Source organism: Chelonoidis abingdonii, chromosome 22 (genome assembly GCF_003597395.2).
Source record: "Chelonoidis abingdonii isolate Lonesome George chromosome 22, CheloAbing_2.0, whole genome shotgun sequence".
Taxonomy (NCBI): Eukaryota; Metazoa; Chordata; order Testudines; family Testudinidae; genus Chelonoidis; species Chelonoidis abingdonii.
In genome coordinates, this window is record NC_133790.1 from 10542911 (window position 1) to 10556370 (window position 13460).

Consider the following 13460-nt stretch of genomic DNA (forward strand, 5'->3'; position numbering starts at 1 on the left):
TTGGGGAGACCAGGAGTTGATCAGGTACTCAGAATCCTAAGAGGAGGGGCAAAGCAAGGGACTCCTCTCACTTTCAAACTACATTTCATCTACTTGCTTGCAGTGGGGAGTAGCAGGTAATCAGCCCTTGTTCTCTGCTCTCTCCATAGCCAAGTAGTGGAAGAAGAGTGCTCCTTACTCCCCTCCCTGGTCAAGAAAGAGCTGCTACATTAACTCTTTATGCCTACTTCATTCTCACACACACTCACACACACACACACACACACACACGTCCCCTCTGTATATTCATTGCTTACCTGATACCAAAACTAGCAGCACGAAAGAAAAAACAGGAGCAGAGTTACTCATAGCTGTCTCAGAAAGAGACATGACCAGAGAAAAATGGAAGGGAAATCAATACGCGTGATTGCTCTTCTCCATCCACTGTGAAAGTGCTGGTGAGGGACATGATTCATCTCTGCTGGTGAAAATTGGATTATCAGTGTTGTTGAAGCAGAAAGGGAATTTTGAAAGGAAAATATGTCCCTATGTTCATGGCTGACAGAGATTTTTAATTGTATATATGGCAGCTTCTGGAATGGAAGAGCAATCCTGCGATGGAACACAGGTACAAAAGTCACCAACCCCCATATTCTGCTCTCATAGTCACTGAGTTTTCTTTTAATCTCCCATAGGAACCCTTGGGTTGGAATCACCTGGAGTGCAGAATGAGGCAGTCGGATTGCAACACCCATCTTGCTTTTCCAGTCAAAAAGGCATGAGGCAGATGTTAAACACACTGTGCACTTTCCTAGCACCTTTTATCAGGCAATCCCAAAGTGCTTTGCAAACGATCATAACCTAAGCGCTAATAATCTAAAGCCCCTGAGAGGGAAGTAAATTTAAAAAACTCTCCTCCTATTGCCTGCCCTAAATCATGTCCAAAACCCCCATTTTACAAAGGATAAAATTGACATGCAGAGAGGTTAAATGACTTGCCTCGGCCTGTTTCGTTTCCCTTCTGATAAAAATAATTGTCAGCAGGTCTAAATAGTCAAAATAATCAATATTTAAAGGGTTGCAGAACATTATTACAAAGGGGTTTGATTTCATTTCCCTGACACCTCAAGAGGTAACCGGATTTATTAAGGAAACGTGGCCGCAGCACAGCTGCTGAGCCCTTGTGGCTAATTCTAAAGATCTCACAGTGATAAAAGTAACATAAAGACCGAGGACTAATAAAAACAAAAGCAGTGAGGTTTTAATCAGCAGCAGAAGGATACAAATGGAGTATAAGAAAACATTTTTTGTAACGAGAGTTAAGCTCTTATGCACAGTAAAACAATTTGCCATTGTTGTTTTGTCATGCAGTGCATATTATAGAGTAATCATTTTAATATGCATGCAGATTACTAATTAGTGAAATAATAATTCAGCCCAGACTGAAAGCACAGGCAGGGAGAGGAAAGCAGCTGGCTTTCTCTCTGACCTTTTCCAATTCATAAGCTATTTCATAATGACTCAGGGGCTGTTCAGGGACATGTGATATTATTTACATGTTAACTCTAACAAAATCCACATAATGTGTGAAGCCATAATATATGTGTGGAGAGAGAGTGAGCGTATTATTTCTATATCAGCTAGCCCCAGTTCCCCATTCATTCTGGTAGATACCCACAACAGAGAAAAGTGAAAGCTGCTATCACACCCGCTAGTCAGACTCTCTTGAGTTAGTCTGGACAGAGAAGAGATACACAAGCAGGCATGTCAGATCCTGTCAAATCAGTCGCAGTAAGGCCAGCAAGACAGCTAAAACAGCGTCCATTTCCTCAAGTGTCCATGGAACCATCAGGCATGTGAACTGCTTATCAGTCTTTAATATTTCATGTGTGGCCAGATGCAAGAAGCGTATACCCTCTTCCATTGTGTACGTAGCATATAGAACCATTTAAGTGCCTAAATATGTAGACAGATGTCTAGTGGGATTTGTAAAACCTTTAAAACACCTAAGCTCAATGGGAGTTAGGCACCTAGGTATATTTTCAAAGTCCCACTAAGCAGCTATCTACATCTTTAGGTGCCTAAATACCTTTGAAAATCTGGCCCAGACGAGCTGCAGGTATTCATGTTGATACCACAATCATGAGTGGGGACTGAACTCAGGATTCATAGCACCAAAAGCACAAGGGTAAGTAGCAGGCTGTGCCAATCGCTGGTGTTAGCTGCTAAAAAGAGACATGCTTAATCCAGTGCACGACACGAAGGCTGAGATTTTCAGAGCTGCATAGAGGATATGCATATTAATTTTCATGGGAATTGGGTGAGAACTGGGTATTCAAATCCTGGAGGCAGAACTGTGAATCTCTCCCTACACATGCATGTATGTTATTTACATAGATCAGGGAGGGCATTTGGAGACTTGGACACGTGTGCCAATTCTGCAGACAGACTAAAGCCCTGCAAATAACTGGTTCAAATCTGGACCAGATGGACAATAAACTAAAGTCACAACCATTTAATGGCTCTCCTTTCACGCCTCAGAAACACTGGCTCCATGGAGGAAGGTAGGATTTGGGGAGGTGTGTGCTATAGAACACTGCCCCCTCCGGGATGGAGATGGGGCTGATTTAGGGAGGTTAATGGCAGTGATGTTGGCCATTCCAGAGCAAGGTGCAGAAGCTACAGTACCTGCCACAGAGCAGTTCTGCTGCTATGTAGCACAGGGAAGGGAAAGGTAAAATTCCCTTCTCCTCTACAACCCAGTGCACTATCCCACCCCTCAGGTGGTGGCTAGAACTGAGGATTTACCCAATGCCATTTAGAGTCGCTCTTTGTAACACAGTGAATGATCAAAACACATGTCCTCATTGCAATGTGCCCTTCTCTGAAAGAAAAATTAGAGCTAATGCTTTAAAATCAAGACTTATTTCACTCCTAAAGGATGAATCCGGTGTTTACATTCACTTTGCCACAATGGATGTTTTGGATGAGAAGTTCAAACACAAGTGCGTCTATAGGCATGGAGAGAGAGAAAGAAAAGCAACCGAAATGGATTGAGCAATCCCAAATCCTGCCATTGTGCAGGATTCTGTTACTTTTTCAAAAACAATGTGACATGAGGGCTTATCATCAGGTAATGGGATTGGAGAGTCCTTGCAACCAGCAGCCACTGACTTCAGTGCGGGTTACTTCTAGCCACAATGCAGGGAGGGATAGCTCAGTGATTTGAGCATTGGCCTGCTAAACCTAGGCTTATGAGCTCAATCCTTGAGGGGGCAAAAATCTGTCTGGGTATTGGTCCTGCTTTAAGCAGGAGGTTGTACTAGATGACTCCCTGAGGTCCCTTCCAACCTTGATATTCTAAGGTTCCCAAAACTAACACTCTTCTCCCAGTGGGTGTTTTCTCCTCTGAGCTGTACTTGAATAACTCAGAAGAGAGGGTTGAAATGCCAACTCCCCTGCAATATATACAGAGCAAGGGTTATAAGATGCTCCATCCACCTGTACCTTGGAGAGGTTTCTTCTGTCTCTGGGGCAGTGATGCTGAGAGCTCTCTTAGCCCCACCCTTAAAGGAGGAATAGGGAGGCTGAGGTTACGCCCTGCCCATTTGCAAAGCCTCATTAGCTCTGGGCAAGTGAACCACAGTATTATATATATTGTCCCCTGCCCTTATCTTAGCAGCCAGGAGCAGGAGCTTGTAGTGATGGAACTAGCTCCTGAGAGACCATGGATTTCGAGCTGCATTTATGAATATTCTGTAGTGCCCTGAAATCCCTATACCATACAGCCATATACTTTCTATGTTATTGCCATAAAAGGGCTTGCCCACAGCCTGTCACTTTCTATGTTACCATGGTAAGGCCAAATTAGACTAAGTGCTTGAAGCTGAAGTCAGAGTTGCACTCAGTGAATTTGGCCTTTAAACTTCTGTCAGGCTGGGACATGTAGGTTGATTGATCAGATGATTTCCATTATTTCAAATAAACAGACACCATTAACCTGCCATGACACATGTTCCCCAGTAAATCCAGACAACCGGCTCCTCCTACTTCGACAAAATACACCAGTGTAAAAAGACATAAAAGCAAACCACTGCATGTATTGTTCATGGTCAGCTGCAATTTGCAACCATAGCTACATTTTCAGAGAACCCCTTATTGCAGCACATGCAACCAAACTCTGCAACTTTCTATGAAAGCGACAGTGGTGCGGTCTGAAATCAAGTCAAGTTTGTCCTTTGCTGGACAGTTGCATTATTTGAGCTGTCTCTTGTAGCAAATGTGCCTCCATCAAAACAACCAAACAAAAAAGGCAGCTGAGGAAAAGCAATGTAATTAGAAGGATTTGCTGACTGGGGTGGAAGCAAAATGGAAGGAAAAAGTGGATATGATATCTGTGGGAAAATCAATGCAAGATATGCTACAGGTTTTAAAAAGGCTTAAAGAAAGGATTTTCATAGCTTAAGATTTCTCAGAAAGCATTTGTTTTTTTACTTGATTTGGTGCTATAATTTATTTTCATACCAAAAAATGACATCAGATTTGGTTGCTGTATGCAGTTTAGTGAGGGATTGCCTACATGGGACATTAGTCCATGCTAGGAGGATGTAAACTCTAGTGCGCACAGTATATCATTGGGGAAGGATAGCTCAGTGGTTTGAGCATTAGCCTGCTAAACCCAGAGTTGTGAGTTCATTCCTTGAGGGGGGCCATTTAGAGATCTGGGGCAAAAATCTGTCTGGGGATTGATCCTACTCTGAGCAGGGGGGGGGGTTGGACTAGATGACCTCCTGAGGTCCCTTACCAAGCCTGATATTCTATGATTCTCTACTAACTGCCCATATGGACCCTGCCAGCACACACTAAAAGTTCCTTTGTGAGCATTAATGTAGACCCATTTCAAGCAGTTTACCCAGTGCAAGGAAGTTTCTTGTCCTAGGTGAAACTTCCACCTTGTGTCCCCTCTGCCCTGAAGCACAGCAGTTCCCTGGCCTGGGGAGCCCTGTGGTACCTCTGCTCAGCATGCTGTCCTGCTCTAATTCTCCTCCCAGGCTTGCAGTGTCAAACAGCTGATTGGTCCTGGGAGGCAGGAGAAGCGAAGCAGGGACTGCATGGTGGAACTGGCGGTGTGCTGACCCAGGGGAATCCCTGGGCTGCTGGTGGCAGCTCAGACTGCCTCTCCCTCCCAGGGCAGCAGCTGCTTGTACACTTGAAAAAAAATTGGAGGGTGCCACTTTTTGGCACCCCCAAATCCTGACACCCTAGGCAACCGCCTAGTCCACGTAAATGGTAGCACTGGCCCTCAGTTTACCCCAGGGAAGGATCTGCTCTATGGAGTACAATTGTACCCCACCATTAAACAACCTCCACTAAGAAACCAGGTTTTTGTCAACCTACTTTAGTAGATTTGACACTACCATATAGAAGTGTTGCTTTGCGTAGCGATGGAAGCTTATTAATGGACTACAGAGCTTTAGAGTTCTAAGACTATAGTAGGAGTTCAATCCAGGGGTAGAATGCTGAAAGTTGTTAGTAACGGAAGGTTGTTTGGTGGCCTCTGTAGAACAACAGGATAGTCTCAGTACATCAGCTGGTGGAAAAATGTTCATGTCACAGAAACCACGTAGAGATGGCTTGGCAATGCACGCACTGACCAGCTGGTTAGGCAACAACTACTCTATTAACAAGTAATCCCACTGAAGAGCTAGTCCAAAAAAAAAATTATATATAACTGAAGCCAGCAATGAAAATTTGTTCATGTTTTCCAACAAGCTCTAATTCTTAGGGTTTAATGAGCTTTGCCATTTCACAGGCCCATGTATGGAAGGATAGTTAACTGTTACACAAAGCACTTCCACTCTATATCTTGTCTTTTGACGCTATAATGACAGCAGATCAACAATAAAAGAAAATGTTGGTGGATCCTTGCTTGTCAGAGCTCTGTCCTGTTCAGAACACTGTGACTCAATGCGCCAAGCTACCTCCGTCTGCAAACTATCTATGGATATGGATCACATAATGCATGTACTCACACCTTCCACTCTGACCTGATACAATCAGGACCATTTCTCTAGTAGCTTCTCTTTCTTTCCCTCCCGCCATTCATCAGTTGGAATTGTGCCCTTTCAGCTGGTTGTCCGCCTCTCACAGCAAGCGTGCTTGTCTCCTGAGTTCAGTGGTATTCACTCCTTCATAGCTCAATTTTCTCCTAGGTGATGCTGTCTAACAGTTGATTGCCTGCCTACAGAGAGCACCATGGCAATATAATTTTTGTTACACGCTTCCAGACACCCCAGTAATTGCAACGGGTTTCCAGTGCACCTCCTGCAATACAGTGTAGCAGCCAGCTACATTAACTCAGTGCCTTCCCTATCTGCAGTGTTCTGCTTTTGATCCTGATCTCTGTGACTTGAGCTGTCAGATTCATGCCGTCCTTGTCAATTTCACACTGGAAAGCAACACATGAGACTGTGTCTAGGAGTATGTTGATCAAGCATGGCATTAGTACATACCAAAAAACTACCCAGGATACAGTGTCTTATGCTATCAGACAAATACGGTGAAATTGCCAGATGTTGTAGTTTAGATGGGAAGAACAATAGACTGAATATTGAAGTACATGTGAAAATTCAATAGCTAATGTGCTAGATATCATTAATGCCCCCTAAGCCAAATGTAAATTACCATGGTGCTTCAAACAGAAAGTTAATACGTGATATAAAAAAAATCTGATAGTATCTTCTTTCCATAAGAAAATGTATATACAACTTTTTAATCCAAGAATTCTCATGGCACATTTCCAACAATGATCCCAGTCCTGCAAGTGATCCCTGCAAAAAAAAGTTTCTATTGGCTTCCTTTTTAGTTCCAATACAGTGGTGCAGCTGCACCACAATATATAAATACAATCAGGGTGAAATCTTGGCTCCTGTGAAGTCAATAGCAAAACTCCCCATTGACTTCAATGAAGACAGGATTATATATAATCAAGCTATCCACTGCTAAAATGCAGCTCCCTCCAGGGTAAGAACCATAATACTGCACAACAATTTTGCTCAGATAAGACAACATTTTCATGAAGTGAGACCAGTTACCTATGCACACATTTGTTCCCATAATTTCTTGTTGCAAGAGGTAATTTCAGTACATAGGCAAATCATTTAGCTACCTAAATGTTAATTTGCACATACAAATGTTGGCAGTGAGCATGCAAAAATACATTAGTAAATATACACACACAAATCCACATGGTTCTTGGACCAATCAATCATTTTCCTCAATCCCACAAGGTGCATGAAAGAATCTCCTCTTAAATATGCAGCAATTTGTATCCATTTAGAATAGGGGAGGCTCGGATCATTAAATCTCTTTGCACCATTCCTGCATGACTCTAACACATCTTACTCTGTCTAAAGTAGTGGTTCTCAAAGCCGGTCTGCCGCTTGTTCAGGGAAAGCCCCTGGCGGACTGGGCCAATTTGTTTACCTGCCGTGTCCACAGGTTCGGCCGATCGCAGCTCCCACTGGCCATGGGGCCAAGAGATGTGCTGGCTGCCCTTCCCGCAGCCCCCACTGGCCTGGAGTGGCAAACCGCAATCAGCCAAACCTGCAGACATGGCAGATAAACAAAACAGCCCAGCCCGCCAGGGGCTTTCCCTGAACAAGTGGTGGACCGGCTTTGAGAACCACGGGTCTAAAGTAAGTCATAAATGCACAGACCAAGACTACAGGTAGTGCTTTTGAAATCCATTACTTCTTTCCCCCAGTGACATCTTCAGCCACAGAAAGAGTAACAGAGAACTGTTTGAAGAGTTTTAAAAGAATGTTTACAAAACAAAAATGAAAGGCATCAGTGTATAATATGATAAGGAAAAACCTATCATTTATTTTTGTATTCACTAAATGTAGCAACATGACGACTCACCAGCACAGCGCCTCCTTCTGCTCATCCTGGGAATTAGCTCTCACCAGCTTTGGTGTGGCCTCTGCAGACCGGTGCCTCGCCTGCCACTGGCCCTGTGTTCCTACCCTGGGGTTCTCCCCCCTGGTACGCCCCACACTTTGGGTCTCCCTCCCAGTCCCAGGGGAACCCCAAATCTCTATTCCCACCTTGCCTCAGTGGCCACTGCCAGTTATCATCCAGCCCCTGTTCACTGGGGCAGACTGCAGTCTGTAAACCACTCAACGTCAGCAAGGGGGGGTTGGACCCACTGCCTTTCCCTGCAGCCCAGTACCTCTCTAGGCCTTCCTGTCAGGCCACAGCTTGGGAGGTTGCCAGGCCTGAGCTCCCCAGCTCAGCCTGCCCCTTCCCCAGCACTGCTCTGTCCACAGTACCCTTTGCTCCTTCACACAGCTAGGTCCATCTCTTTCCAAAGCTAGAGAGAGACTGACCCAGCTTCTCCCTGAGCCCTTATAACAGGGCCAGGTGTGGCCTGACTGGGGCGTGGCCCCAACTGTGGCTGCCTTCCCAATCAGCCTACCTTATTGGCTCCCTGGGGCAGCCCTTTCCCAGGGTTGTTTTAACCCCTTCAGGGCCGGACCGGGGTGACCGCCCCGGTACACAAAGAAACGGGCTTTACCCTTATAGCTGATAACAAATGTAGATGAAATGTGCATTCAAAGAAGCACTCACAAATTCAAACAAACAAACCCTCTCATGTAGCTGTTTACTGCATACTAGTGCCTCAATTAAAGAGAACACCAAAGTCTGCTCTTATCTACCCGCCTCTAAACCAAGCATAAATCCCCCAGCTGAGAATTAGACCCAAGGTTTAGCTCAAACCAACACACATGCAACTGAAACAAATTCATATAAGAGAAAAATGGGCAAAATTCACTTTTTTGTGAATTTGTTATCCCAAATGAAACTCTGCTTCTTTGCTGATCCTTCGTCACCACATTATGTTCCATGTGCTATTTCCAAAATACATTGGGCCCAATCTTCATATGGTGTAAATTGGCACCACCAATTTCAAAACGCAATCCTCTGAAAACTGTGAATTTCCTTACAGGAAGCAGCTATTAAATTTCCAGATTTTTCTTTGCACCTTTTGTACTGCCTCACAGAATTCTCTCCTATTTTTTTTTTTTCATTTCACAAGTTAGCATGTATAGTAGCACATTAATGAACCTGCCCTCACAGGTAACTGCACTGGTGTGAAACCACAGACTTTTCCCCCATAGTAGATTCATGGACAGCTGATTCTGGGAAGTTTCAGGAAAAGAATTCTACTTGGCAGGGTGAAAGGGTTAAACAAGGTCTTGAGCTGCTGAGAAAATGAGAAACCAGGCTGATATAGGGATTTAGGGGCTATTCTTTTTTATCTCTTCCCCTCCCGCACCCTCCCAATAAGGAATGCTTCTTCCTACACTGAGTTGCCATAGTTTCACATTTCTGTGTTTCCCTGGCTGCTGGTTACTAGGGTATTTTTATATGCCCTGATGATTGTGTGTGTACAGGGTCTGAATTTGTTTTCACACCATCCACTGTCTCCTGCCTGATACTCTATAGCTGGCATCATTATTCTTTACTATTAAAATCACTTCCATTTGGTTTTCTTTTTTAGCTGAATAATCTTAAAATACATTTAAAATGCCCCCTTTCTAGTTTCAGTGCCGGTTACTGGTTAGCCTCCAAAACTAAGGTAGGAGAATTAGAATTTACAGGGGAAAGTAATGACATTTACATTAGTGGAGGCTTTTCCGATGGTGCACACTGCGGGGTGGTATCAGTTAAAACAAATCACACTTACAGTACTATCTTCTCTCAGTAGGGAAATTCATAGAGAAGAGAATCTGGACACAGGGAATATGCAGTGCAATTCCAGCATGCTCTATGTTTAATCTAGCTATCATGTAAGTTATGACATGGCTTAAGTAAAACTTGGTGTTAATGAAAAGATTGGAACTTACTATTTCCCCATCACACTATCTTCTTGAAATTCAGATCTCCTATTTTCCTCTATCTTTTGTAGGTGCTTAAAAAAACACTGCAAGAAAGCCTTCTTGTGGTGTCACTTTTTAGTTATGGTATATTGACTAGAGCTGTGGCGGGGGGGAAACAGGTTATTCAGTTTGCTGGCGATTCAAAAAAAAATTTAATGTCATTTTTGGGTCAAACAAAACATTTTGTTCAACCTGAAATGAAATATTTGGTTTTATTCTGAGCATTTTAAAACCATTTTGACTATTTAAAAAAATAACGAGTGGAAACTTTACAACAAAAAGTAGTGTTGATTTGAAAAATCAAAACATTTCAAAAATGTCAAAATGAACCGTTTTTTAAACCAAAAGAGTTTGACAAAATGGAAACAAATTTACATAACATTTTGGAATCTGCATTTTTTGCCTGAAAAAAAAAATCCATATGATCAATTTTGCCCAGCTCTAATATTGAAGAACAAGGGTTGTAGCTCTTTTCTTAGTTCTGATGAGGCCTTTGATTCAGAGATAACCGACTTCAAAATGAAAAGTCATTTTCCACAGCTGGAAATCTAAAGAGATTCCATTGAATTCAATGGAGTCACTGCAGATTTACACCTATGTAATCACAGCTCAATTTTGGGCTGGTTTTGTCTCCATAATTTCTTAACAAAACCAAAGTCCCCACATGTAGTTTTCTCCCCATGTGCCAGTGCAAACCTTATACATGCTTCATACCAGCCCAGTGAGTAGATATGTATCATTAACCTTATTTTACAGACTAGTTAACTTAAGGTGCAATGACAACCACACATAACAGAGCAATCACTTGATATGTGACTAAAGCACCCTACAATAACCCTTATCTCTGATAAAGCTCATCTAAGTACTAGTACTTAGTACTTTCCAGAGGATTTAAGGAAAACATGTATGGGAGGCTCATGATAATTCCAATTCCAGGCTTGCAGGGGTTAAAAGAATGTAGGATTTTAAAACTCTCTGATCTCTTTCTTACTTAATATCTTTCTACACTTGGTCTACATGTTGATTTTGCTTCTATTACTTGTTTCCCTCTCTCCCACTCTAGGTTTACATGTCTCTCTGCAACAGCCCTTGCCTCTTTGTGTCCCTGCAATTTATTCTTTCAAGTCTCTTTCTTTCTTTTTTGTGTCTTTTTTGTGTCTGCTCTTGACAAGTTCTCTCTGTGCCTCTTTTCCATCAGGGCCAGGTTTTCCTTTTGTCTCTGCTTCATTTATTTTGCAGCTGCTTTGTTCTCATGCCCAGGCTATTTAGCAACACGTACTGTAGAAATATATTAAAAAGCACAACAGAAATACCAACAACTAGTTTCCGTAATGTATTGCGTCAAAGGGCAATGCTGCTCCTTGCACCACATTGTAAACCTTTTGCATTCATTTACCCCTTCCCCACAAGAAAAAAAAATAGGCTTAAGAACTTCAGTACCAAAATTCCAAGCACTTCTTTTTGGACAACTGTATTGTGAGAGTGCTTACATTAAAAAATGTTGCAGTACAGCAACAATTGGCTTGTCTGAAAGCAGAATGTGGCCCATTGATAACGTTCACCCCCCTTTCTTTTGCAGGTTAATGTTACACATCAGCCACTTTCACAAGATGTAAATCTCTACTCCACATTGCTAAAAGATCTAAAGGCAGCGTTCAGACTCAGACAGCCCTGGTATTATAATGGATTGTTTCAATATCCAGTGGTCCACATTTCTTCATGCTGGGATCTCAAGCAGGACAGCTGAGAGATAGGGAATTAGATCATATTAGACTCCAACAGAATGTTTCTTTCCGTGGGCTTTGCTGCTTCAGATTGCAGCATGAGGGTGGAATACTCAAATATCCAAAGGTGCATTTAAATCTCCAGGGCAGAAACCTTTTTCTTTGCCTGATCAAGGAAAAGTGAACAGTAGTTGAATTGCATTAATACCCGTTTCATTCATCTACATTTTGGGAATTTGGGTTTTCTGTGTTTTTGACGGCTCCCCATAGGAGGTAACAATTTATTCCATGACATTGTCGAAACCGCTGCTCTTTGAAATGGGTAACTGGTCAGTCGTTACTCTAGGCACCATTTTCTTGTTTGATACATAGGATGTGCCACTGACAGAAGACTCTTCAGGGCCACTAACTAGTAGCATGAAGATAAATCACTTCTGCTTAGTAACAATACAAGCGCCACTCTTTCTGCAGCCTAATGTCACAACTATTCCCCCTAATGGTGCGTTTGAGACCCAGGGGCGAAGGATGGTAGGATGGTAAAGGATAGTATTGCACATTTCTAAAGACTGATTTGACTCCAGAGATAAACCTGAAATGCATCCCTGCCTCATTATATCCTTCCCTTACAAATGGAAATTATTGAATTTCTTTTGCCTCATTTAATCCCTTTTCTCTTTGCCATTCAGTGATGGCTTTTGCTTCCTAACTGTCCCAGGCTGAAACCCTGTGAGAAGCACAGTACTCTCACGCTCACAGAGTTATATGTGGTAACAATGACTGCTATTCATAGACTGACAGATTCCAAGGCCAGAAGGCATAACTGTGATTATCTGGTCTGTCCTCAGAAGTTCCCAAAAATGATTCCTAGTGCATAGATTTTAGAAAAATATCCACTTTTGATGTTACAATGGTCAGTGCTGGGGAATCCAGCACAACCCTTGGCAAGTTGTTCCAATGGCTAATTACTCTCACTGTTAAAAAAAAAATGATGTCTTATTTCCAGTCTTTTTCCAGCTTTAACTTCCAGCCATTGGATCGTGTTAGACATTTCCCTGCTAGACTGTAGAACCTATTATTAAATATTTGTTTTCCATGTAGGTATTTATAGACTGTTATCAAGTCACCCCTTAACTTCTTTGTTAAGCTAACAAGATTGAGTTTATCACTATAAGGCAGGTTTTCTCATCCTTTAAATCATTCTCATGGCTCTTTTCTGAACCTTCTCCAATTTATCAACAGCTTTTTTGACTTGTGGACAACAGAACTAGACACAGGATTCCAGCTGCACTTGCACCAGTGCCAAATATAGAGGTAAAATAACCGCTCTACTGCAACTCGAGATTCCTCTGTTTATGCATCCCAGGATCACATTAGCTCTTTTGGCCACAGTGTCACACTAGGAGCTCAGGTTCAGCTGGTTATCCACAGGGTTCCCAGCTTTGAATTGCAAAAAACCTGGCATCCTCCCCAACCAGGCAAGCCTGCTGCAAATCCTATGCTCAACCCCAATAGCCACTTATAGTATTGAGAGAGAGAACACATATAGATACGACTGATAACATCTCATATCTGTTCACCCTCGAGTGCCTCAATCCCTCTCTCACACATATGTGCAGTGCACATCCATGTTAGTGGGCAGACAGCTGCTGTATTTTCAGCAGTTTTGATCTGTTATTGCTTAAACTGTGGAAGTGGGAACATTGCACCATCTTTAGCTGGACACTGAAACTTTTAACATTAGATTTCCCAGTGTATTGTGATAATGATGCACATTTTTAGAGCCATACATAAAAAAATCTTTGCAGATTACATT